The sequence below is a fragment of the Lissotriton vulgaris genome, chromosome 3_1 (genome assembly GCF_964263255.1).
Source record: "Lissotriton vulgaris chromosome 3_1, aLisVul1.2, whole genome shotgun sequence".
NCBI lineage: Eukaryota > Metazoa > Chordata > Amphibia > Caudata > Salamandridae > Lissotriton > Lissotriton vulgaris.
The window spans coordinates 768,189,474-768,212,467 of record NC_141689.1 but is presented as its reverse complement, the minus strand read 5'-3'; positions in this window follow the sequence as shown (position 1 = coordinate 768,212,467).

The following is a 22,994-nucleotide window of genomic DNA, read 5'->3' as shown; positions in this document are numbered from 1 at the left end:
GGTGGAGGATTCTAAGTTGGTTTGGCCCCATTCTTTTAGCATATTCGGATTAGGCTTGTCGTAACTGGGTGCTAATAGAATACGCAACCCACGTGGTACACGATTTTCTTCTAAATACATTGAAAGGGATTTATGCACCCACCATTTTGACATCTCTTGGTACATGCATTTTTCCAATCTTTTGAGCGCCGCTCGTATTTGGCTCTCTGCTGAGTTGTCATTAGCAGTTGGGTCTGCTTTGTTGCTTGCTCCCGAGTTTGGTATAACTTTCGGCAGGTTAGAGTAAAGAGCGGCACCCGCCACCTCTCTGCCACGTAGAATTTCAGCTGACATGGCGTTAGGCTCAAAAATCACTTTGAAGTTGATTAGCGTCCAATGACCCGAGCTAGTGAAGCTCCCAGGGTCACGCGCTGGTGCCGGATACTCCTCCCTACCGTGTCAAAAGATTTACGAGCACTCACCGCAAAGGATAATTTTTCAGCGTCAGGCAGCGTGAGCAAGGCTACTTGTTAGCCGAAACGCGTCATCCTGACTGAAAATATTTCGCACCTGGCAGAATAAAAAGTCACTGTAGCCAGCAGTTATTAAAGAGATTTTCGTGTTCGTGTTTTTCTCCTTTGGGTGGTACTAGCACCGGAGTGGTAATTGTATATATATATATATTCACTGAAAAAACCATAGGTTATAGACCATATATAGTTAGGGATTAGCATTTACAAAACCTTATTTTACTAAAACCATTGAAATTCGCATATATAGTTAGTTGCACTAACTATATATCGTGCACCCGCAATCCACTGCTGATGATGTCACATATTACATCATTCATGACATGGTCAGTGACATCACTGATGACATCACTGATGACATCATCCAGTGACTGTAAGTTTCTGTAAAGTTAAAATATGTCTTACATATTGAACAATGAGTGGATGTATAAGTGTGTGTATGAAGGATTTAGTAGGTGCATGACAGACTGTATGAGAGAGTGATTAAATGTGTCTCACTAAGTGCATGGGTTAGTGACTAAACTGTTTTAATTTGTGCATCATTATATCTGTTGTTCTGTAAACTGCTGCATGTGTTGATCAATAGCTATATGAGTAACTATATGGGTTATTGATTGGTTGCCCAAGTATTTGTATGGGAGAGTGAGTGTGTGTGTGGGTGGCTGGGAGGTGTGTGACTCTTTGCATAGATGTGTGAACAGTTGATTCACTAGATGTATTGGTTCAAAACTGCATGTGGAAACAGCTGTATGGGTGGTTGACTGTGTGCATGAGTGTATTGGTGAGTGAATGGATATCTCAGTGCTACATGTCAAAGTAAGTATATTTGTAAAACACAGTACATGTGAGAGTTGACATATATAAATTACTGTGTATAGGAGCCAGTGAATGTGTGAGTGGCTGCATGGATCATTGAAAACTTGTATCAGTGATTGTATAAGAGAGTAAATATATGTTAGAATATGTTTGAATTAGTAAGGTGTGTATAACTGTATAGTTGAGGAAATGGAGGTGTGATTGATTCTTTGCATGACTGACTAGGTGTATGAGTAACTCCATGGATGAGTGACAATCTGTGAGTGTCTGTTTACACTGAGTGTATCTAAGGTTATATTAGAGTCTGAAGAGGTTCATCGTATTATCACATGAATGATGTCATCAGTGATGTTGTCAGTGATGTCATTTGAGTTGTCAACAGTGATGTCATCAGTGATGTCACTGACAATGCCATGAATGATGTAATATGTGACATCATCAGCAGTGGATTGCGGGTGCGCGATATATAGTTAGTGCAACTAACTATCTATGCAAATTTCAATGGTTTTGTGTGAGTAAAATAAGGTTTTGTAAATGCTAATCCCTAACTATATATGGTCTATAACCTATGGTTTTTTCAGTGAATTTTCAAGGTTTTTTAAATGCTAATTCCTAACTATATATGGTCTATAACCTATGGTTTTTTCAGTGAATTTCAATGGTTTTTTAATAGCAAATATCAAAAGCTGTAAAATGTATTCTTCTTTTAAAGGAAAAATATATTTTATATGTTTTTAATATAATTTTTTTATGCATCTGCCAAACCCTGACCTCTTAATAGTGCACTGTGGTGGAAATGATTTGGGCACTTTGACTGGGGTTGGTCTGGAAATGCTTTTAAAGGACAACTTTCATTAATTGATGACACTTTTTCCCAAAACTGCCTTGGTATATTCCAATATATGCCAAAGACAGAAATGGAACTGGTCCAACCAATTTTGTCCACAATTTGAGAAAGCACGGAAACATTTGAATAAATCTGTTTCTGCTTACATGAGAGACTTTAGAATGGGTTTAATATACAACAATAACTTGCGTTACAACATGCAAGACATCTACAGAGGAGATGGTTTGCACTTCTCCGATGAGGGGAATAGAATATTCCTCCTGAATTTAAAACTGTGCATTGGAACCTACTTGTAGGTACCTAAATTAGCCACAGAACCCAATAGCTCTTTTCAGAGCTACCCTACTTCTGATCATTCAAAACGTTTTTTTTTTTCTAACTTTTTTCACTATTTTTCACCAAAGTACGCTCCCCGGTTCGCTTACCGGTGCGCGTACCGGGCGCTCCCCACGCAATTTTTTTTTTCATTTATTTTGCCTATATGAGCGTCCTAAGCCCCCCTCAGAAAACCTAGAGGGTCAGCAAGTGTCTTCCCTGCCCCCTTCTACCCATTCCGAACATTGTTTGCCCTCCATCTTGTGTCTCAATTCAACCGAAACACAAAATGGAGGACTCCCGTAACGCTGCCGGTGCGCGTACCGGTGCGAGCACCGGTGAGCGCTCGCTAACAAAAGGTGGAAAGTAATTTACAGAAAAACCACTGGAGACACTTTCATCAAATATAGAATAGGCCCTACTACATAGCAGTCCCTACCATTTACCCAAATTTGATGGAATTCCATTGAGAAAATCATGCTGTAGGCCTGACTAAATATCCTGAGGTAAATTACATGACATAAACACATATGAAGTGTTAGAATTGACAACCAATTAAAAAGTTACTTTCATTTTCTACTATTATTTCAAGACATTTGATTGGTTATATACCTGAATATATATAAAGAAAGAGAGAGAAACACAGCCATTTTGACTACTACTTCCTGAAGTACATTTCAAGAGAATTTTTACTGACAACTTTAACTTCTTTTTCAAAGGTAAGATATAATTTTAAAAAATTGAAAGGAGAACTATGTTATGCACTTTAAATTAATTTAGGAAAACGTTTTCAGATAGTTACATACTGTCCCTCTATAAGAGTTAGTCATTGAGAAAGACTTAATTATTTAAATTATTGATTGAGTTAGGCTTCTGTGGTATAATTATGAATTTACTTAGGCTTCATCATAGGCACTTTTTAATAGTTCTACTTCCTGCCTGAAACCATGCACTGCCCAAAGATAACTTCACTGTTAAAAACTCACAAGTACCTGTCTGAACTTAAACCCAACAATGCCCTATCTCCACTGATATATTTATTTTTTATGCGATTTACAGCAAGAAAATGGAAGCACAGCAAAAAGAAAATACAATTTCATTTCAAATTAAGATCGAAAACAATCCTAATGAAGAAAAAGAAGAAGTAGACTTTATGGATTAAACACTAGACCAAGAATTATTAAAATGTGCTGAAGAATGTGATTCTTGGAATGAAAAGGAGGACATACCTGATGATTTAATGTTACAAATTCTCTTAGAGTATGAAAAATCAGAACAATAAATTTAAATTTTAAAAGTTAAAATTGTTTTTAGACATTATTCTTTTTAATACGAAAATTATGAAATAGTACCCAAAAAGATAAAATATAAAGTGAGACTTAAAATATACTGTGCAACTTTTTTGTGTTACATAGTAAGTTTGCTCATAGTTACTTCCTTTCTCCCACTATATTATCTCCATTGTGTATTTAACATCTCTTTATCATCTCCTGCCTCCATGTTCTTTCTGCTTTCCGGACAGACTATGCTATGAATTCCATATACCACAATAACTTCTGAAACAACATGCAAGATATCTACAAAGGAGATGGTGTTTATTTATTTTTAGACTCTGCATTGGTACCTACATTTTGGTACTTAAATAAAAAAAAACAAAAAAATACAACAAAAAGAACAATCAATAAACATACAATATTTGAAACTTCTTTCATTCTTTTTTCCCTATATTACGCTCCCCGGACCACTTCCCGGTGCGCGTACCGGGCGCTCCCCCGCAAAAAAAATGATAATAAAAATTTAGTTTTTTTGCCCTGGGGGTCCCTTTTAAGGCCCCCTCATCAAACCTAGGGGGTCAGGGAGGATGTACTCTGCCCCCTTATGCTCATTTCCCCCTTTGTTTTTACCACCTCTTGTGTCTCGATCCTACCGAGACACAAGATGGCGGCCGCTCCGGACTGTTTAGAATGTTCACAGTCACCGCGGAGCCAATCCGCTTCTCCTCGCGAAGTTCCGTTACGCGTCAGGTACGCGAACCGGGGCGCTAACCGGGACGCTGTCACAGATATATATATTTTTTTGAACGTTAATTTCTCAAAATCCACTGGAGCACATATCTTGAGACCTAGCAAAGGCACATCGGGCTACCAGCCCCTACAATTTTGTCAAGTTTCATAAAAATCCATGCAGCCGTTCGAGCTAAAAGTGAGTCCAACCGCCCTATGGAAAACTCAATATTAAAAACACGTTTTGGGACCCCCCTTTTTTCTCGGCCCCCACTTCACGAAACCCCCCCAAACTTTCAGGGGACACTCAGAAACAAAATGTGACATTTTCCTGAAAATTTCAGCCAATTCCGTCCATCGACGCCAAAGTTATTCAACATAGAATTTTCAGAAATCCCTATTCAAAAAAATCCTAACTATATATACCTACTGGCTGGCGACCGCCAGTAGGTAATATATATATATATACGTGACCCAGAAGAGAGATTTGAGGGAGCACTTTAATGCATAGAAGTCTCAGGCGGATGCATTTCGGCACATTTTGCCTTCCTCAGTGCCCCTCTCCAGCTGCTCCCTATGCTGTGAATGTTTCGCCTGTCACGTTGTTTTAAACAGGAACCATACTCCGCCCCCACGTTGTGCAGCCATCAGACTTGTGTAATCCCATGTGGTGGAACTACACTTCCCACAAGGCCCCAGTGGTGTGCCTCGAGGGAATTGCAAACTGCTGTGGCGTGATGAAAGTTCAAGTCGGCTCCTGTGACAGGCGCAGCCTTTGAAGTCTTTTGGTAGGTGAGACGACTTTGCTTTTCGGTGCCCCCTCGGGTCCCCCTTCCTTTTCCGCCGTCACCGCTCTGCCTGGTGTCCTTTGTGGGGGTTGGCGCGGTATCCTAACTATATATCCTAACTATATATACCTACTGGCTGGCGACCGCCAGTAGGTAATATATATATATATATGGCGTGTCAGTGTACCACTGACAAAGGCAGAAGCCGAAACGCGTCTGGTGCTCAGAGGGTCAGAAATAAAAACTCTGTTTGACCCTCCTCCCGCGAGTGCTTGTTTTCTTTGGGAACGACAAAGGAAAAGGAGCAAATATATATATATATATATATATATATATATATATATATATATATATATATATATATATATATATATATATATATATATATATATATATATATGTGTGTATATATGTATATATGTATATATATATATAAATTCAATGAAAAAACCATAGGTTATAGGCCATATATAGTTAGGAATTAGCATTTACAAAACCTTATTTTACTCGCATAAAACCATTGAAATTCCATATATAGTTAGCTAACTATAAGCGCTAACTATATATCGCGCACCCGCAATCCACTGCTGATGATGTCACATATTACATCATTCATGACATGGTCAGTGACATCACTGATGACATCACTGATCACAACATCCAATGATTGTATGTGTCTGTAAAGTTTAAATATGTTTCACATATTGAAGAATGAGTGGATGTATAAGTGTCTGGATGAAGAATTTAGTAGGTGCATGACTGACTGTATGAGTGAGTGATTAAATGTGTCTCACTGAGTACATGGGTTAGTGACTAAACTGTCTTAATTCGTGCATCAGTATGTTTGATGTTGTGTAAGCTGCTGCATGTGTTGATCAGTAGCTATAAGAGTGGCCATATGGGTTATTGATTGGTTGCCCAAATATTTGAATGGGAGGCTGAGTGTGTGTGTGGGTGGCTGGGAGGTGCGTGACTCTGTGCATAGATGTGTAAGCAGTTGATTCACTAGGAGTATGAGTTCAAGAGTGCATGTGGAAACAGCTATATGGGCGGTTGACTGTGCATGGGTGTGTTGGTGAGTGAATGGATTTCTCATTGCTACATGTGCAAGTAAGTACGTATGTAAAACACAATACATGTGAGAGTTGAGATATATAAATAACTGAACATAAGAGCCAGTGAATGTGTGAGTGGCTGTATCGATCACTGTGAGCTTGTATCAGGGATTATATAAGAGAGTAAATATGTGTTATTATATGTTTGAATAAGTAAGATGTGTATAACTGTATAGTTGAGGAAATGGAGGTGTGATTGATTCTTTGCATGACTGACTAGGTGTGTAAGTAACTCCATGGATGAGTGACAGTCTGTGAGTGTCTGTTTATACTGAGTGTATGTAAGGTTATATTAGAGTCTGAAGAGGTTCATTGTATTATCACATGAGTGATGTGATCAGTGATGACAAATGAGATGTCATCAGTGATGTCATTTGAGTTGTCATCAGTGATGTCATTTGAGATGTCATCATTGATATCATTTGAGTTGTCATCAGTGATGTCATTTGAGATGTCATCAGTGATGTCATCAGTGATGTCACTGACCATGTCATGAATGATGTAATATGTGACATCATCAGCAGTGGATTGCGGGTGCGCGATATATAGTTAGCGCTTATAGTTAGCTAACTATATATGGAATTTCAATGGTTTTATGCGAGTAAAATAAGGTTTTGTAAATGCTAATTCCTAACTATATATGGCCTATAACCTATGGTTTTTTCATTGAATTTTCAAGGTTTTGTAAATGCAAATTCCTAACTATATATCCACTATAACCTATGGTTTTTTCTGTGAATTTCATTGGTTTTTTAATAGCAAATATGAAAAGCTTTAAAATGTCAAGTACGTGATAGATAAAAACATTTTCGTATTTATGCACGCTGATGTGCTTTGAACGCTGCCCCCCCCTCCCCTCCGTTGTAATCCGTCGTACCTCCTTGTCTCTCCATTTGATTGATTGTTGTCCAAGCATTTACTGTTTTAGAATTGGTTCTCTTTGGATCATTCTCTATTTACAAACAAGCACAAAGTCGCAATACTCTGTTTAGTCTTTGCAGATAGTGAAAAATCGTGTAAAAAAAATAAAAGTAATCGAGCAAAATCAGTAGGCCACTAATTGGATCTCTTTTTGACCTCGCTAAAATAGAAATATTAGGAACAACCCTTCTTGAGAAATACGAAAATAGTGACATGAACTGAGCTCCACACCATGAGGGCTGCAAGACAGCTCGGCTCCATCACCCATCCCGCACAAAATAATGACAAACCCTATGCAAATATTAAAAATATAGACAACACACCAGCAAAGAAACAGGGTAAAACATTTTATTAAAAAACTATTTACATAACGTTGGTTTATAAGATGATGTCAGTAGTGGACCGATGTGTGAATAGATCGAAAACAGCACAAGGCTCCAAGATCCGGATAGCAAGCTCCTGGATGTTGGGTGCCATAGTTTAGAGTTCTGAATTTCAGCCTTTTTCAATGCCTGTGCTTTGTTGAATCAAAATGGCGGCTTGACACAAAGCTGACTCAAGCGTTGCTACTGATGCTATGCAGACCAAAACTGGTTTTCAGTTTGTACATTTTTCTAGATTTTTCAATCCAAGTTTGGTTGACTTTGTAGAACGATGGCTTCAGATTTTCAACATACGGTGTGGTGGCGCTGACTGGGAGGGGGCGCTTCGCTCCTGCCCCCTCCCCAAGTAAGATTTTCATACGTGAAAGTACGTTAATGGTTTTGGTCCCTGAGATGCTTCGATGTCACTACCATTCTCAAATAGCATAAGTTCTAGATGTTGGGTGCCATAGTTAAGAGTTCTGAGCAGCGCTTGTAACACTGTCTGAAGCTTATTTCCACCTACTGCAGCTTCACTATTCTCAAAGTAAGTGAGTGTCGTTTGTGGACCTGACTGCATTAGAAAACAATGTGATATGTTACCTTCCTAAACAGCTTGACGGAGGCCCCTGAGGGACGCTGTGATGGCCATGGACTCGGAGAAGACGCTTGGCTCCGACACCCTCCCCAAGTCTTATAGCACTGGTGTAGCCTGAGATCGCCCCCGACATAGGCGGCCGGCTCCCGGCGGTACTTTTTGCCTTTTGATGACTCTTCAATTCTGGACCTTGTCCCACAATCCGTTTGACCTGAAGACAAGCTGTAGTGGGGCGCCCCTTTATCGTTTTAGTTGCCATTCCGCCCGCTTTTGCTACACTGTGCCTCTTCCGCCATTCAGCTGTTTTCCGCCCGCTCTTGCGACTACAGCGTCTCGCTCACCATGTAGTTGAGATGCGCCCGCTCTTGCGGTGCAGCGATAGGCGGCTGCCACAGGACTCTCAAAATGGCGGCCGGCTCTTCGGTTTTGGGCCTGGTCCACTAAAATGGCCCTGGGACACCTTGGAACTCGGACGCTTGTCTGCTAGGGCTTGGGTCCCATTCTCGAAAAGCGTCCCCTCAGCCGTGAAGATTCTACAAAAGTCTTGGGGGCCTCCGACTCCCGCAGGCTTCTGGTGGGGAGCGGCTGCCATGATTGCTCGTGGAATGGCCACGACGGAGCTACGAGATGGTAGTGGTCTCATGCTGACGCCAGCTTTAGTGTGAAACATCCAGAAACACTGTAGACTACCAATTCGATCAGTTCCGGTAGCGCCCCAACATGACCCGGAAGAGAAGAACTTGCCCTCCCCTCTTTGACTGATGGTTCTTGTTGCCTGTCCCCTCTGTTGTCATTTAACAGAACTTTTTGGACTGCTGAAAGGGGTTGTGTTCTGAACGCTGGTTGGTGGAGACATTTAGACTATATTCTTGACCTACGTTGTCGCGTAATGCGTTTTATGACACGCCGCGTTAGCGCACCCGGAAGTGATCCGAGGCGCGGCGCGCAGCGCGTAACGTAAGCATAACAGGTCATGTGACTTGTTAATAAAACTTTTCATTGGTTCATTTTACTTTTGTTAATTTAATGATGAAAAGCTTGGTCTTATGACCTAAAAATTACGCTTTTTATTATTTTCGAACAATATTTTTTTTTCAAACATATGTTATAATATTCCAGGCTAATGTACTTTCCCGGAAAATTTACAACTGTCTTGCAAGTAAAATATATTCCTTTTTCGAGAAAAAGGGCGTTTCTTCCTTCCATGACGGAGCCGTTGAGTAAAAGAGATTCGGCCTGCTGTCTTAGTCGCCGATACGCCTGATTATCAGATTCTTATCGATCACTTTATGTTGCAGACATGAAAAACACAACTGCCCTTGACCATTTATCTTTACTGCGTTCCTACATATTATACCTTTTATCCGTCATGTAATTGGACTGCTTTATTTCACTTGCCTTTTACTGATTCGAAAACAGTCACTAAAAGTAAAAACTTTACAAATGAAAATACTACTACCGTGTTTTGTTTTAAAAACCTTTATTGTGAAAATGTCAGTATACAAATACGGGCCTATAACCACGTGGGCCGGCCACGGAGCAAACTCAAATCGTATATGATGAGGAGACATTTACACTGTAGAAGAACGTAACGAGCGGGCCATTAGGTGACAAGAACAAAGGTGTCTAACAGTTGCGGAATCGGTGGACGTACATTTTGTAATTAAAATACGACAGGGCCACTTACAATAACATTTTCTAGATATACATTTGCGGGCAAAGAGTTACGAGTCCCATTTATACCGGCGCCATTTTGGGCGAGGCCGGGCAGGTCCAAGATATAGTCAAAATGTCTCCACCAACCATCGGCCAGACCAGAACCCCTTTCGGCCCTTTATGTTACAAGATGGTGTCTTCTATTCAGAAAATATTGGTGGCAGCATTTTGAAAGGAAACAGAAACAGCCGTTCTCCTAGTGAGTTTCACATTGTTACATTTAGGAAGAATGTTGAAGAGTAGTATGTGGAAAATCTGAAGCCATTTTTCTACAAACTCTCAATCAGACTTAGATGGAAAAAAAACCTGAAGAATGTACAAACTGAAAACCAATTTTTGTCTGTATAGCACCAACAGTAACGCTTGAGTCAGCTTTGTGTCAAGCCGCCATTTTCATTCAATCAATAGCGTCCCCCTGCACACATTCAGGGACCTGGTCGTGTCTTTAGATGAAACGCATTGTAGGAAAAGAAGCAGAAAGGAAAAGGAAAAAATTTCCGCCGGACCTAGTGAAGCTGCAGCAGGTGCAAATAAGCTTCAGACAGTCTTACAAGCACTGCTCAGAACTCTCAACTGAGGCACTCAACATCCAGGACTTGCCATTCGGATCTTAGCGCCTTGTATTTTTGTTTTGTTCTTGATGGAGGGGAAACAACAAAAAACAGGCATTGAAAACGGCTCAACTGGAGCAAAAAAAAAATTACTTCTTGGGTGCATTAGGGCATTTATGATTTTCGAATGCCGTATTCATCAGGTTGATGCTCATGTTGCCATAGGACAGCATAGCACCACAGTGTATACAAGTTAACTTCATATGTTCAGATGAGGCAGGTGGCATATTTAGCATTCACCTTCTTTGATCCAGGAGGGATGGAGAAAAACTGCCAGATGAAACTTGAAACTTGGCCATCCAGATCTCGGCGCGTTCGACTCACTGTACCGCAACAGTGACCGCAATTCAGCTGGACACGCCGTCTTTCGGCGCAGCATTGTAGGATGGCCACACCAGTGCGGCAATTTGCTGGACACCACCTCGGTGCCATCCAGATCTCGGCGCGTTCATTCATTCAATAGCGTCCCCCTGCACACATTCAGGGACCTGGTCGTGTCTTCAGAAGAAACGCATTGTAGGAAAAGAAGCACAAAGGAAAAGGCAACAAGTTCCGCCGGACCTAGTGAAGCTGCAGCAGGTGCAAATAAGCTTCAGACAGTTCTACAAGCACTTCTCAGAAATCTCAACTGAGGCACTCAACATCCAGGACTTGCCATTCGGATCTTGGCGCCTTGTGCTGGTTCCGACCTATTGACACATCAGTCCACTACTGACATCACCTCATAAGCCAACGGGGCACCCCACGCCGACTTCCGGCGCAGCATTGTAGGATGGCCACACCAGTGCAGCCACTTGCTGGACACCACCTCGGTGCCATCCGGATCTCAGCGCGTTCGAGTCACTGTGCCGGAAGAGTAACCGGAACTCAGCTGAACACGCCGTCTTTCGGCGCAGCATTGTAGGATGGCCACACCAGTACGGCAATTTGCTGGACACCACCTCGGCGCCATCCGGATCTCGGCGCGTTCGAGTCACTGTACCGCAACAGTGACCGCAATTCAGCTGGACACGCCGTCTTTCGGCGCAGCATTGTAGGATGGCCACACCAGTGCGGCAATTTGCTGGACACCACCTCGGTGCCATCCGGATCTCGGCGCGTTGTGCTGCCTTCGGCCTATTCGCACATCGGTCCGCTACTGACGCCGCCTCACGTGCCAACGGATTTTCTACGCTTTTTGTAGCCCTATGTCGCATAACAGGTCATGTGACTTGTTTATAAAACTTTTCATTGGTTCATTTTACTTTTGGTTTCCTAAAGATGGAAGGCTTGGTCATATGACCTAAAAATAACACTTTTCATTGGTTTAGAACATTTTTTTTTCCCAAACGATGAAAGCCCCACCTTGTTTCTGGATCATTCAGACTGAAGCTGGCGTCAGCATGAGAGCACCACCATCTCGTGGCTCCGTCGTGGTCATTCCGCGAGCAATCATGGCAGCCGCTCCCCACCGGAAGCCTGCGGGAGTCGGGGGCCCCCAAGACTTTTATACAATCTTCACGGCTGAGGGGACGCTTTTCGAGAATGGAGCCCAAGCCCTAGCAGGCAAGCGTCCGACTTCCAAGGTGTCCCAGGGCCATTTCAGTGGACCAGGCCCAAAACCGAAGAGCCGTCCGCCATTTTGACAGCCATGTGGCAGCCGCCTATCGCTGCACTGCAAGAGTGGGAGCAACTCCACAACATGGTGAGCGAGACGCTGTGGCCGCAAGAGCGAGCGCAACTCAGCTAGATGGCCGCCACCTGGGGAGACCCGTTCACGCCGCCTCCCCCCCCCCCCCCCCCCGGGCCGCCGCACGCCAATTTTCGGAGCAGCATTGTAGGATACCAAAACCAGTGCGGCAGTTTACTGGACATCACCTGGGTGCCTGTCGTACATGTTGTGTCAGCCATGTGACACTGGACACAGACCGCTACTGACGAGGCCTCCCCCCGCACCACCCGGGACGCCCCACGCTGTTTTTCTGTGCTGCATTGTAGGATCCCTAAACCAGTGCGGCACCCAGGCGACATCACCTGGGTGCCGTCCAGAACTCTGCACGTTGTGCTGCCTTGGGACTATTCGCACAACAGACCGCTACTGACGAGGCCTCCCCCCGCCCCACCCGGGACGCCCCACGCCAATTTTCGGAGCAGCATTGTAGGATCCCTAAACCAGTGCGGCACCCAGGCGACATCACCTGGGTGCCGTCCAGAACTCTGCACGTTGTGCTGCCTTGGGACTATTCGCACAAAAGACAGCTTCTAACCATTGTTGCTTTTTGTGTTAATAAATGTTTAAATGTTTTTAGTTTTTGTTCTGTTCATTATCGTTAAAAGTTAATAAAGTTTTATAACCTTAATTTGTTGGAGTGTTATCTATTTTTTGAAAGCGGGTGAATGGGGCCTTGAATCGGGTTATTGTCATGTGTGGGCTTTGGAAGTGTGCTGCTGCAGGATCGGACATTTCAAACTCAAATGCACGTTCTTTTTCTTACCTTTCCGAAGCATGGAGCGCAATAGCAAGCAGAGAAAGGGTGATGCACGTGTTGAACACTACCTGACCTGGCAAGTTGCTGGCAGTGCCCCCCCGCCCGCTCCTGAAAGAGGGCACACACACACCGCCGCCCCGAGTACTTCAGAAATCTTTAAAAGACCATGCGCTTGTTCATGAGGCTTAAATGGTTTATCACCTCTTCTAGAACCCCTACATCGACCCTCTGACGTTTCATGGAAAAATTACCATGTAACACAATACCAAGCCCTATCAGCTGAAACCCCCAAGGAATCGTGGGGCATATTAGCAAGGGGGTTTATCTCCCCTTTTTTGGCTTTAAAAACCATGAAAGCGGAGATAAAATTATTTCCCTATTATCAAGCTGTCGCTAACACCAGTTAGTGACACCTAAAAGGAGATAGCGACCATCTTGGGCCCGGCTTTGCATGTCAGTGATACTTATCACTAATGACATGCAAAGTGGCGTGCCAAGATGTTAGCGACTGGAAACAGTCCCTAACATCGCTACCTTCTATTACCAACTTTTGGAGATATTCGCACTAAGCGCGAATATCTCCAAAAGCTAACACCTGCCCTGAGCAGGTTTTAGCCATGTTATCCAATGGGAGGTGGATAACATGGCTAAGAGCATTAGGTCGATAATACATGAATATCGCTGAATTTTCTGCGATAATAGCAAGGTTTATCTGCGATAAAAATCGACGATGTGCGGCGATAATTTTTGTCTCTAAACAAGTTATAGACAAAAATTATCGCTAGTTGTTAGTAATATGCCCCCGGGTTTTTGCTTGCAGAAATCGGGAGGCGGGAGACTAGCACTGAAATCAGTACTCACACGCCTGAATCAGGAGGATTGGCATGTCTGAATTCTCTACAGCTGGGGCCATAAACTACATCCGCAGGGGTAGGTGATAGCCTGGGACCAGCCTGGCATCTAAAATGGCTGCCGTGCACGACAAAATTGTGGCATTCGAAAAAAGGCAAGATGGCGCAGCCGCTGGAAGAGATGTATCAACATATATCAGCCTCCTCAGCCACCCTCAGGAAACATAGGGGATTAGGATACGTCTCCCGCACCCCCTTATACCTAGTAATTTAATTTACGAAGCACAAAATGGCGAATTCCCGTTTCGCTACCAGTTTGCGGCCCAGTTCGCGGCCCGTGAAGCGCTTCTACCGTGAAAAATCATTTTTTTTTTATTTTCCCCACGGGACCCTTTAATAACCCCAACAACATTCCTAGGGGGTCAAGAGGGGGATACCTTGCCCCCTTTCATTAAATTCCCCCTTAATTTTTCACCTTTTCTTCTCTCTCGATCCTACCGAGAGACAAGATGGCGGCCGCTCCGGACTGTCACGCAGCAAAAAAAAAAAAAAAGCTCACGCACAGCCGCTGGAAGAGATGTATCAACATATATCAGCCTCCTCACCCACCCTCAGGAAACATAGGGGATTAGGATACGTCTCCCGTACCCACTTATAACTAGTAATTTAATTTACGAAGCACAAAATGGCGAATTCCCGTTTCGCTACCAGTTTGCGGCCCAGTTCGCGGCCCGTGAAGCGCTTCTACCGTGAAAAATCATTTTTTTTTTCTTTTCCCCACGGGTCCCTTTAATAACCCCAACAGCATTCCTAGGGGGTCAAAAGGAGGATACCTTGCCCCCTTTCATTAAATTCACCCTTCGTTTTTCACCTCTTCTTCTCTCTCGATCCTACCGAGAGACAAGATGGCGGCCGCTCCGGACTGTTTAGAATGTTGACAGACACCGGAGAGCCAATCAGCTTTCTGCGCGCAAAGTTCCGATAAGCGAAAAGTAAGCGGACCGGATCGCTGCCCAGAGCGCTGTTACAGATATATATCTTGATTTAAACGTTAATTTCTCAAAAACTACTGGAGCACATATATTGAGACCTAGCAAAGGCACATCGGGCTAACAGTCCCTACAATTTTGCCAAGTTTCGTGCAAATCCATTCAGCCGTTCGAGCTAAAAGTGAGTCCAACCGCCCTATGGAAAACTCAATGCAAAAAACGCGTTTTGGGACCCCCCTTTTTTCTCAGCCCCCCCTTGACGAAACCCCACCAAATTTTCAGGAGCTGCTCAGAAACAAAATGTGCCATTTTCCTGAAAATTTCAGCCGATTCCATCCACAAACGCCAAAGTTATTAGACATAGAATTTTCAAAAGTCCCATAGGGAATTAATCCTAACTATATATACCTACTGGCGATAGCCAGTAGGTAATATATATATATATATATATATATATATATATATATCCTGAGCAACTCAAACCACTTCCCGATTTTCCGCAGCAGCAGACAGGCGAGGAAAGAGACACAGACCTCCGAGGTTTTTCCAGTGGGCAAGATGAATTTATTGCAAGTGACCCAAACACAATGCGTTTCAAGCCCGTAAGCTCTTTTCACGTGTCACAAGTGAAAACACCATCTACTAATTTAAAGTGAGTTATGCCCCTCCCAGATCTTAACATCACAGGTCATATGATCATAGGCACAGAAAACATACTCATCTGGCTACCTCCGTCTTTGTACAATTATGCATAGAGGCAGATTAATATGGTATGACACATACAAAGATTATTATATATTCACATGTTCAATAAATAATTAAAAAAACATGCAAAGTGCTAAGTGTCACATATATTTGTAAAATAATAAATACAAATCTTTTTAAAAGGTCTCATTGGATAAATCCAAGACTGCGAGCATGGTGATAGCCATGACATTTTCATATTACCGGTTAAATCCAATTATTCTTTCAACCAAAAAAGAAGAACTGCCTGTGAATTGCGAGTACTTAAAAATATATGTATAATATTGTCTCTATTCTAACATCATTTAGTCTTAGTACACGTATATTCTACCAGAGAAGAGGCATTGTGCAAAAGTGCATATCTTAACAACTAAAGTGCAAGTGTAGATAGTATAAACTTCTCAATGTATCAAATGTATATTGTAGGTCCAACCATCTGTTCCATTAGAAAATTAACTGTATTTTTAATATATCCAGAGATAATAATCATATTAAGATCCGAAAAACATTTGAGTATGTATAAAAATATAAAAAAATACATTTTGAGAAATTCATACGAGAGAAAGACAAGTGCATATACATTTTAACAATAAATGTTTTTACAAAGTATTTACAAGTGGACTTTTTCATAATGTTGTTTACAGGTAACTCAACTAGTAGTCAGGGAAAGACACAATGTAGCAGCTGTATATAATTTATAAAAAGCTGCGCATATCTTCAGTCGTGTTCAAACCGTTGGGCCATTTACAATCTAGCTCTAGAATATATTTTGTTTCGAGCTGACGGAGTTGGCGCTCTCTGTTGCCACCCCTTCTTTTTCTGGCTGCAGCGTCTATTACATAATAAGACAAGCAATTGATGTCATTAGCATGTACTCTCTTAATATATATATATATATATATATATATATATATATATATTACCTATATATATATTACCTACTGGTTGTCGACAGTAGGTGGTTATAGTTAGGACCTAGTTTCCATAGGAAACCCGCAACATTCTATTTGGAATAACTTTGGCGCTGGTCAACGAATACACGCAAAATTCTCCATGAAAATGGCCTGCTCCGCTCCACTCCTTCCCTGAAAGTTTGGGGGTGATTCGTGAAGCGGGGGCTGCGAAAAAAACTTACTTTCCCCATGCAATTGTCCATAGGGACATTTAGCCAGGGCTACAGCCCGAACGGCTGAATGGAATTACACCAAATTTGGCAAAAAGGTAGAGTTCGGTTCGCAGATTACCCTTTTTTTAAATGGTGTAAATCTGTTCAGTAGTTCCTGAGAAAATAAAAAGTTAAATCATAGATATATCTACAGATGAAGTACCGTACTCTGTACTGTACTCTGTACCTTCCCGAGCATGAGCTTAATGCTAATTGGCTGTCAACACTCCAAACCAGGAAGTGTTGTCAGCCATCTTGTGCCTCGGTAGAACCGAGGCACAAGAAAGCAGTGAAACAAACGTGCAAAACACACAAAGGGGGCAGTGTAGAAGGGGGTCGCACAAGGACCCCCAAGGCCCCAAAAAAGTTTTAGTTTTTTTTAAATCATGGGGTACGAAGTACAGTACTCTGTACTTTCCCGAGCGCATACTGGGGGTTCCTGGTGAGCTAGTTGGCCCCCAGGGACCTCCAGTATGCAAGGGGAATTAGTTCCCCCTCTGCAAATGCGCCAGGGGGCTGCGTTGCAGAAAGGTGTAAAAAGGGGCGTGGCCTCATTACGCCTCTCTGCAATGCAGCCCCCTGGTGCATACTGGTGGTTCCTGGTGGGCTAGTTGGCCCCCAGGGACCCCCAGTATGCAAGGGGAATTAGTTCCCCCTCTGCAAATGTGCCAGGGGGCTGCATTGCAGAGAGGTGTAAAAAGGGGCGTGGCTTCATTACACATCTTTGCAACGCAGCCCCCTGGCACATACTGAAGGTTCCTGGTGGGCTAGTTGGCCCCCAGGGACCCCCAGTATGCAAGGGGAGTTAGTTCCTCCTCTGCAAATGCGCCAGGGGGCTGCGTTGCAGAGAGGTGTAAAAAGGGGCATGGCCTCATTACACCTCTATGCAATGCAGCCCCCTGGCGCATCCTGGAGGTTCCTGGTGGGCTAGTTGGCCCCCAGGGACCCCCAGTATGCAAGGGGACTTAATCCCCCAATTTAGAACGTGCAACGGGGCGTGTCTGAACAGTGGTGAAGGTAGGGGGCGGGGCTTGAGGTGATATGTGTGCAAACATGCCCTGTGGCGCGTTTTAAGTTGGGGAATTAATTCCTCTTCAATCCAGAGGTACCCTAGGGGCCAACTAGTCCAACAGGTACCTCCAGTAAGCGCCACGGAGCTGCGTTGCTGGGTGTTGTAAAAAGGGGATGTGCCCTTTGAACACCTCTCTGCAACGCAGCTCCTTTCTGCATACTGGAGGTACCTGGTGGGCTAGTTGGCTCACAGGGGACCTCAGGATTAAAGAGGAATTAATTCCTCAAACTAAAACGCGCCACAGGGCGTGTTTTCACACGTGTCACCTCAGGCCCCGCCCCCTTCCTTTACTATTGAGCAAAATATTCCTCTAAAATCAGCTGAACTACGAATTCCGATTTACTCACCTGTTATCAGGAGGGACCTCAGTGCTGCATCTTTCAGCCCTCTACTGACCCTGAAAAGTAATTCTAACCATACTTACAGTAACTTGAATTTCCTTCCATACACTAACATTGACTAGTTTCACTTGGAAATTTTTCTAAGTATGGAGTTTTGGAACTTAAAAAAATTCCTCAAAAATCAGCCGAACTGCGAATTCCGATTTACTCACCTGTTATCTGGAGAGACCTCAGTGCTGCATCTTTCATCTCACTACTATTCCTGAAAAGTAAAGTTAACTGAACTTACCAGTAACTTGAATTTCTTTCCATAGGATATCATTGCCTGCTATATAAAATATATATAAATTAAAAAAATATAAAATAAAAATACAAATATTACAATTTCAATATTTTTAAAAACATTTTTTTCAATTTATAATAAAAATATGTAATGTAATTTAAAAAATAAAATATCTAAAAATAAATACTTTAAAACAATATAGTAAATTAGTATAAAAAAATAACAATTAAATACATTTAAAAATTATCATTCCCAAAACCTTTGAAATTCACTGAAAAAACCAGAGGATTCAGTCATGTTATAGTTAGGAATTAACATTTAAAAAACCTTAGAAATTCACTGTAAAAGCCATAGGTTTCAGCCATGTTATAGTTGGGAATTAGCATTTAAAAAACCTTAGACATTGACAGAAAAAACCATAGGTTTCACACATGTTATAGTTAGCTTGACATTTCACTCATATAAAACCATTGAAATTCCCCCGTTATAGTTAGTTCAGCTAACTATAACTCGCGAGCCCTCAATGCACTGCTGATGACGTCACATATTACATCACTCATGACATGGTCAGGGACATCACTCATGACCTCTCAAATGACATCACTGATGACATCACTGATGACATCATCCTTGTGAAAGAGTGGCAGACCTCCTCTCAGCGTAATATAACCTTTGATACACACATTCAAAAACCGAAACTAAAAATTTCAAAACAGTGTAGATACCAATACAAGTTACAACAACCTGTTCAGTAATTCCAAAATCTACATCCACATCCACTCATTCACCAACAGTTCTATATAGTCACTCATACATGTACTCACTCATCATATGTACTCATACACCTATACATCCTGTTACACACCGATACTCATCCATAGAGTTACTCACACACATACTCACACATGCAAATAAACTATCAAACATCCATTTACTTGCATATACAGCTATACACACACCACTACACTTACTTCTACAGAAACGCACACATACTTACTCTCTGAAACAATCACTTATAGAAACACATACTTATTTATATACTCACTTATATACATCAATACTCCATATACTAGTTTAAAACATATGTACTTACTAATAAAGACACTATTGAGACAGTCGTTCACTCATTAACACACCCATACACACACTCATCCACCCATACAGTCCTGCACACATGCTGTCTTCAAAAAACATACTAACAGTGAGTCACTCATTGATGCATCTATATGCTAAGTAATATCCCCCACCGAAAAATACAGACACTCATATTGATACTCAAAAACTAAACTAATAACCCATATGCACACTCCTGCAGCTACTCACCAACCCATGCAGCCACTTATACACAAAGTGAGACACTGATACAGATATTTAAATATTTAAACATTACTCGTTAATACATGTATTCACTAAGATACAATTAATAAGTCAGTTATACAATCAATTTTACAAAAAAAATCTATTTAGACACTTATTTACCCATTTATTCTTCTGTCGACCTTTAGATATACATATATAAAAAATATTTATTTTTCAGAAAGACACACATTCACTGGATGATGTCATTAGCATCAGTGATGTCATTTGAGATGTCATCAGTGTTGTCATCAGTGATGTCACTGACCATGTCATGAGTGATTTAATATGTGAGGTCATCAGCAGTGCATTGCAGGTGTGCGAGTTATAGTTAGCTGAAATAACTATAACAGGGGAATTTATAACAGGGGAATGTCAATGAATTTGTATGAGTGAAATGTCCAGCTAACTATAATATGTGTGAAACCTATGTTTTTTTGTGAATTTCTAAGGGTTTTTAAATGCTAATTCCTAACGATAACGTGGCTGAAACCTCTGTTTTTTTCTGTGAATATATATATATATATATATATATATATATATATATATATATATATATATATATATATATATATATATATATATATTCTCTCTCCTCCAGTGCCGGTATGTGCATATGGGGCTGTCGCGGCGCGGTCCCGGTTAGGCCACCGACAGGCCTATAATATTTACCAAATCCCTCCAAGGTTGTGAAGGAAGCCAGGACACCCAGAGTTCGTTGCAAAATGTTTAATGGCAGCAGAAAAAAACGCGTCGCATTTTTTTCTGCTGCCATTAAACATTTTGCAACGAACTCCGGGTGTCTTGGCTTCCTTCACAACCTTGGAGGGATTTGGTAAATATATATATATATATATATTCACAGAAAAAACCATAGGTTATAGTGGATATATAGTTAGGAATTTGCATTTACAAAACCTTGAAAATTCAATGAAAAAACCATTGGTTTTAGGCCATATATAGTTAGGGATTTGCATTTACAAAACCTTTTTTTACTCGCATAAAACCATTGAAATTCCATATATAGTTATAAGCGCTAACTATATATCGCGCACCCGCAATCCACTGCTGATGATGTCACATATTACATCATTCATGACATGGTTAGTGACATCACTGATGACATCACTGATGACATCTCAAATGACATCTCAAATGACATCACTGATTACAACATCCAGTGACTGTATGTTTCTGTAAAGTTAAAATATGTTTTACATATTGAAGAATGAGTGGATATATAAGTGTCTGGATGAAGGATTTACTAGGTGCATGACTGACTGACTGATTGAGTGAGTGATTAAATGTGTCTCACTGAGTGCATGGGTTAGTGACTAAACTGTTTTAATTTGTGCATCATTATATCTGTTGTTCTACAAACTGCTGCATATGTTGATCAGTAGCTATATGAGTACCTGTATGGGTTATTGATTGGTTGTCCAAGTATTTGTATGGGAAACTGAGTGTGTGTGTATGGGTGGCTGGAAGGTGTGTGACTCTGTACATAGATGTGTGAGTAGTTGATTCACTATATGTATAGATTCAAAAGTGCATGTGCAAACAGCTGTATGGGCGGTTGACTGTGCATGAGTGTATTAGTGAGTGAATGGATATCTCAGTGCTACATGTCAAATTAAGTACATATGTAAAACACAGTACATGTGAGAGTTGACATCTATAAATAACTGTGCATAAGAGCCAGTGAATGTGTGAGTGGCTGTATGGATCATTGTGAACATGTATCAGAGATTGTATAAGAGAGTAAAGTAAATATGTGTTAGTATATGTTTGAATAAGTAAGGTGTGTATAACTGTATAGTTGAGAAAATGGAGGTGTGATTGATTTTTGGCATAACTGACTAGGTGTGTGAGTAACTCCATGGATGAGTGACAGTCTGTGAGTGTCTGTTTACACTGATTGTATCTAAGGTTATATTAGAGTCTGAAGAGGTTCATGGTATTATCACATGAATGATATCATCAGTGATGTTATCAGTCATGTCAAATGAGATGTTTTCAGTGATGTCATCAGTGATGTCATTTGAGATGTCATCAGTGATGTCATCAGTGATGTCACTAACCATGTCATGAATGATGTAATATGTGACATCATCAGCAGTGGATTGCGGGTGCGCGATATATAGTTAGCGCTTATAACTATATATGGAATTTCAATGGTTTTATGCGAGTAAAAAAAGGTTTTGTAAATGCAAATCCCTAACTATATATGGCCTAAAACCAATGGTTTTTTCATTGAATTTTCAAGGTTTTGTAAATGCAAATTCCTAACTATATATCCACTATAACCTATGGTTTTTTCTGTGAATTTCATTGGTTTTTTAATAGCAAATATGAAAAGCTTTAAAATGTCAAGTACGTGATAGATAAAAACATTTTCGTATTTATGCACGCTGATGTGCTTTGAACGCTGCCCCCCTCCCCTCTTTTCTCTTAGTAGTACTCTCTCTTTGCAGATAGTGAACGGTAGTTAACGCTTTTTTACTGCATTCATGAAGAAATGACTAAAAATGTCCTTGAGACACATGAAAGTGTTTTCTGGAATGCCCTAGCACCATTTTTGGGACACTATTAACATGGCTAGGTAACTCCCATAATCAAAATCTAAATTTGCCAAGCACAAGTGGGAGCGTATTTACAAGACACTTGTCCCATGAGGAACACTTTACATTTTAAAAGGCGAACACAACATCTTAGACACTCAAATACCTTATAAATATGGCCCAAAACAACCTATGAAGCTCTAGCAGTACATATCTAGAAATGTAATTGATTTCTTAAATCGTTTTTAAAAGCAACATATCTGTTTCAGCTTACATAACAGACCATGAAATGGCCTCCATGTATTACAATATCTTGTGTAACTGCATGCCAGAATGTTACACCAAATATGCAATTATAATTTCTCTTTGAAACTAATTCTATTAGTATATCACTAGAGACAAAACCACATTTTAAAAACACAGCTTTCTTCATCATTTTCTCCTTAAATCATACTATTCTCTATCTAAATTAAATAAATCTTTTCTCACCTTAGCAAATATTTTTTGAGTTTTGAAAACAGTCTCAGAAATACACCAAATTGTCTTCAGCAGAAGAAAAAGGA